Source organism: Tursiops truncatus, chromosome 1, assembly GCF_011762595.2.
Source record: "Tursiops truncatus isolate mTurTru1 chromosome 1, mTurTru1.mat.Y, whole genome shotgun sequence".
Classification (NCBI taxonomy): domain Eukaryota; kingdom Metazoa; phylum Chordata; class Mammalia; order Artiodactyla; family Delphinidae; genus Tursiops; species Tursiops truncatus.
In genome coordinates, this window is record NC_047034.1 from 102036357 (window position 1) to 102041936 (window position 5580).

A 5580-nucleotide genomic window follows, 5' to 3' on the forward strand; every position below is an offset into this window, starting at 1 on the left:
CTCCAGAAGCCAGAGAAGGTTTGCTGGAAGCCTCTCCCGATACCCTTTGCGCTACCGGAAGCCTCGCCCCCACATGTTCCCCCCTCCCTTCCAGACCGACTTCCGGGTGTGGCTGCGGCCCTTCCCCCACCCGCGCTGGCGGGAACCGCCCGTTTTCTCCGCCAGCGGCTTCCGCCTGCCGCTGTCCCGGCACGCGTCCTGGCATCCCGCCCTTTACCAGGAACAGTGGCCGGGCGAGGGCGCGCCTCGCGGTACCGGGGAACCCCAAGCACGCGCCGGGGTTTCGGCGCCAGACTCGGGTTGGGGTGGGTGGGTGGCCCGGCGAGGGTGGATCGCCGCCACTACCTTCTCTCAGCCTGCTGAGGCCTCGGAATCCTTTCCTAGCCAAGTTTGGAGACAAAGGAGCGCTGGATTTCGTTAAAAGAACTCTTTGCTAACCTTCAGGAGCCCGAATTGAGGTTGAAAGGAAGAGGAACGAAGCCGAGGCTCGGGAGTGGTCTGCGGGCAAAGCAGAACCCCGTGTGCCTGGGTTTGCATCGTCCGGAGGAAAAAGCTTTTGATGATATCTAATAGACGTTATTCGGCTCAAAGCTCTGTATGGTCCTCCACCCATTTTCTGGTTTTATGGGAAATGAAACATTCAGAGAAGTGACTTGCCCTCCCAGCCACTACTAATAGCTAAGCTGGAAACTAGAAATAAGATCCAACGTAGTGGAAAGGCGTAGTGTACAATGAGCCAAATTACAAGGTTCCAGCTTAGACATTTTTCATGTTGTATTGCACGTTGGCTTCTGATGAGGCGGAAAAAAAGTGTGTTAAAGTATCTTAACTCTGATTTTTGCTTCTCTCCAGGGAAGCAAACGTGTGTCAAGTTCTTAACAAAAATTGCATTATTTTTAAAAACTAAGTTTGCCATACTGTCATTTTGAAGAAGAGGCTGTTATATAAATAGCAGCGTGTTGCAATTTCTAAAAAGTAACCAAGATACCATTTAAATCAGTTTAGGCACTTTAGTTAATGGGATACTTTGTTCTCCATACATTGGCAGCAGCTGGCTTGTTTGAAATGTTTTAAAGTTTTTTATTTCGGTGTAAGACCCTAGATGTGGCACCTTGAGGAGACCTTACTTACACTTTTTTTTTTTCATTTAACGTTTTCTCCAGTACACTTGCAGGTTCTTTAATTTCTTAAGTGTAGACACTTGTTTTTCAGTGTTCCTAAGTTTAGTCAAAACAAAATTTCTTTGATAAAACAATATTTTTAAAAATTTTCTTCAAAAAAATTTTTTTTCTTCAAAATAGGAATGTGAAGGAATGTGTTGGCGCAGATGTTGGCTCTCTATTGTGTTTTTTTTTTTTTTTTTTTTTTTTTTTTTTGCGGTACGCGGGCCTCTCACTGCTGTGGCTCTCCCGTTGCGCAGCACAGGCTCCGGATGCGCAGGCTCAGCGGCCATGGCTCACGGGCCCAGCCGCTCCGCGGCACGTGGGATCTTCCCGGACCGGGGCACGAACCCGCGTCCCCTGCAACAGCAGGCGGACTCTCAACCACTGCGCCACCAGGGAAGCCCTCTATTGTGTTTTTGTAAGTCAGTTTACTGTTAATTTAAAGAGTTATAGTGTCTAAATTGATCTCAGCCTTACCAAGTTTGTCAGACTGAAAAAGCTAGCTAGCAATAAATTTCCCCCAAATTATCACATTATTATCACTGACCCAGATATTATCGTTCCTGAAAAAATGTAATAGTGATAGTTATGCTTGTTCATGTAACATTTATGCTACATAAGCTTATAGAGTTACGATACATAAATCAGTAGAGCATATGTGTTAAGTTGTTATTCCAGTAATGGTTTATCACTACAGGGTTCTGTGGTAGCATAAACAAGAAATGTGTAGTAAAGGAACCTAGGTTCCAGTCCCAGTTTTTCGTTACTTTAGACAGGCCACTGTCCAAGTCTCCTTTTCCTCAACTAGGAATGGAAATAATATATAACTCAGAAGATTCAAAGTCAAGTGAGACTATGCAAAAGCACTTTTAACATTATGAATTATTATACAGATGTGTTTATGATTGTCATCTTTACCAGGTCTGGGCAGTCTTCAACTAATAATAAGCCATACATAACATGGCTGAGAGAAAATTTAATTAAATATAAATAGTGGGGTGATATTGTAACCGAAAGTGTTGTCTGGCTGCTTGCTGCTCAAAAGCCAATAAAGGGGCAAGGTTGGTGGACAGGAAAGTTTGCTTTGTTTTGGATGCCAGCAAACGGGGGGGGCGGGGAGGTTGGAGGGTGGACGCCTGTCCAAAGACCGATTCCCCCCGCTCCTACAACCAGTGAGCAAGGGCTTTTATAGGTTGAGGGAGAGGGCTACATGCAGAAACAGTACAGTCAGCTCTGACAGTTATCTTGAAATTGGCCATGCGGTGGTCTGACCAGCATCATCTTGGTTTTTTTAGGTACAGTGAATCTTCAGTTCCATGGTCGGTTCGTTCCCATTTCCTTGAGGCCAGTTCTTGGAATTGTGGCAGGGTATGTCATGGCTACAGTCTGGGCATCATGTAGTTAACTTCTTCCACCTGGTGTGGGTTTCAGTATCTAGAAGACAGCTCACAGGATACGGCTCAGAATATTATCTATAGCCCTTGAGAAGGAACTAAAGGCCCTTGACTATGCTCAATGACTAAACTATTATTATTTGGTCTCCTTTGACTGTTTTTCTTTGTCTCTGCATTTTCTCACTTCTCTGTCTAAAGTTATTATTTGGCTAAAGTTTTTCCACAGACTAAAGGCAGGCTGAGGACATGGGGCATAGACCATAGGGTCCTGCTCCGTTTCAATATATCATGAAATATGCTCATCTGGATCCCAAATTTAAATAGTTATTTATAGAACAATATATCCCTATTATAACTGGGCTTTTGAAAACAAGGGTAACATCTCTTTAATAAGCTTTAAAGGTTTTAGAGAGAATACATATATATGAAACATTTTTTTCATGGTATCCAAAAATTCATGATATGAAAAGAAGAAAAGCTGTTTCTTATGATGAGTTAGGCTAACTCTATAGTAGTTATCTTAAAATGTTAGTTTGTAGATGCCTAGGTTTTCAACTAAAATTACTGACAAGAATATTATACCATATGTAATTTGAAGTTAACATTTGAAAAAGCAAACAAGACTCTCCATTATGCTCATTTGTTATTACTAACACACCAATTGCTAGCTGGTGATAATTCAAAAGTTTTAAATAACATTTGTGTACTTCTTTTGTGCTTAGCACGGTGCTAAGTACCTCTACCTGTACTTTACCCACGTACTTTTACCTGTATTACCTCATTTAATCCTCAGAGCAACCTTATTTGATAGATACTGTTTTAATCTCTTTTACATATAAGGAAAGTGAAACTTGGTAAAGCTAAATTACTTCCCTGAAGTCAGTAGATCAGTCAGGATAGGCTAGATTATGTTGCAAGAACAAATAACCCCCAAATCTCAAAAGGTTTATTTCTTGCTCATGTTGCTGGTTCATCATGGGTCAGCAAGAAGACTTAACGCATAGTAACCACTCAAAAAATCCATTGGAACTGTTGAGAATAAGTAATGAAGGAGCTTTGAAGTACAGGCTTTTGACTATATTTTGAGGTAGAAAAGAACAAAATATTTGTGTTCAAAGTAACAACGTAAATTTGTGGAGATAGAAATTGTTCTGGAAACAGTGAGGAGGTTGCCTTAATTGGAGTAAAGCGTTTGTGTTGCACAGTAGTGAGAGAAAAGTAAGATAGCCAAACATACGAGGCAGCAGAAGTCACGAAGTAATAGAAGCCAAGAGGTAGAGGGGGAGGACAGAAGTCAGTCAGTTGTAACAAGGGCAACAGAAGCAAGGAGAGAAGCCTTAGGGCCTCAAATGCTGATGTCAGAGAGCTCCCCAAAATAACTAGATCGCTAGAGTGTGGGTGTATTCTGCTTTCGAAAAAGACAGTACGCGTCCATGATGCAGTTTCCTGTGCTTGTTTACTTCCTGTATATCTTCATAATACTCTTCTAAAAATCCTATTTTTGTTCTACACAACTTGAAAGAGTCCAGCTCTAGGCTTTGGCTTCACATCTGGGTTTGATCCCCACTCTGCCACTTAATTAACTGTAACCTTGGGCAAAGTATGTAAGCTGTGTCTTGATTTTTCTCATCTGTAAAATAAGAGTAAGAGTACCTGCTTCACAGAGGCGTTAAAGATCTAATGACATAATGTATACAAAGAAGCCCAGGAACGTAAATGCTCAATAAATGGCGATAGTTGTTAAAAATAATGATTGATAATCCTAGGAATGGAATAAAGAAAGATGAATCCAAGAACTATTTCACAGAAGGAGTTGGAAGAACCTGGTAGTTTGGCTCCTAGGTGGTCAAGTAAACAGATCAGTCAAATACAATTCTAAGATTTGTACCCTCAGAAACTGAGACTAGGGATTAGGGTAGTATCAAAAACAGCAAAATTGAAAGGGAGCAATTTAGGGAAGATGTGCTTGCTTTTGCACATGTTTGGGTTTGAGGCAACAGTAGACATTTAAGCAAGTGATGTCCTGTAGCAGTAGAAAGAGAAAGACAGCACCCAATTCTACATTCATTCAATAACTGAGTGTCTACTGTCGTAAGTATAATGTGAGAGAAATAAACATACAACATACAACATCCTCCTTGTTTCCGAGGCCCCTACATTCTGTTGGGAGAATCAGAATATAAACCGGATTGAAAAGAAAGTGCTCTAATCAACATACAAGCTAAGAGTATACAGAGGAAGGAGAGATTAACACACCAGTTGTGAGATACACAGGGCTTTAGGGAAGACAACATTTTAACTGAGCCTTGAAGACTTGAGTAGAATTTTAATAGAGAAGGAAAGAGTATGCAGCTGAAGAAGAAACACAAAAGTACATCATATGAATTGAGAAAATCAAGTAGTCTGGAGTGGTAGGGTTTGTGAAGAGGTATAGTGGGATATGCTGCAGGAAAAGTAAATTAGGCCCAAAAGAGAATCAATCAGTGCCTATTATAAATTACACACTGTGCTAGAAGTTTTCATATTCACTATTTCATTTAATTTTCAGACAGCCGTACAAAATGAGTGTTTTGACAGGTGGGAAGAGAGTTTTAGAGAGGTATACTAATTTGTTCAGAGTCTTACAGATAATGAGTAATAAAGCTGAATTTGAAACCAGGTTGTTGTTTAACTCTGAAGCTTAGGCTAGTATCAATATGGTAACTATCTCTAAACAAACTAAGAAAAAAGAGTTATATTAATTTTAGCACTTTAAGAATATAAAGCACTTTCATGTGTATTTGGTCCTTATTACTAGTCATTAATCCCATCTTATAGGTGGGAAAATCAAAATGCAGCAAGGTTATTTAAGGTCACAGAGTGAATAAATGGAAGATTGGGAATACAACCCAAGCTTTCTGACTCCAAAGCCTCAGGTCTTTCCAACATCATTTTAAGGAGTCTAGTGTTTCTTCTGCAGGCAGTGGAAAGAGCAAGTGAACATTTTTTAAGGGGGATGACATAAATGTTTAAAAAGATTAGTC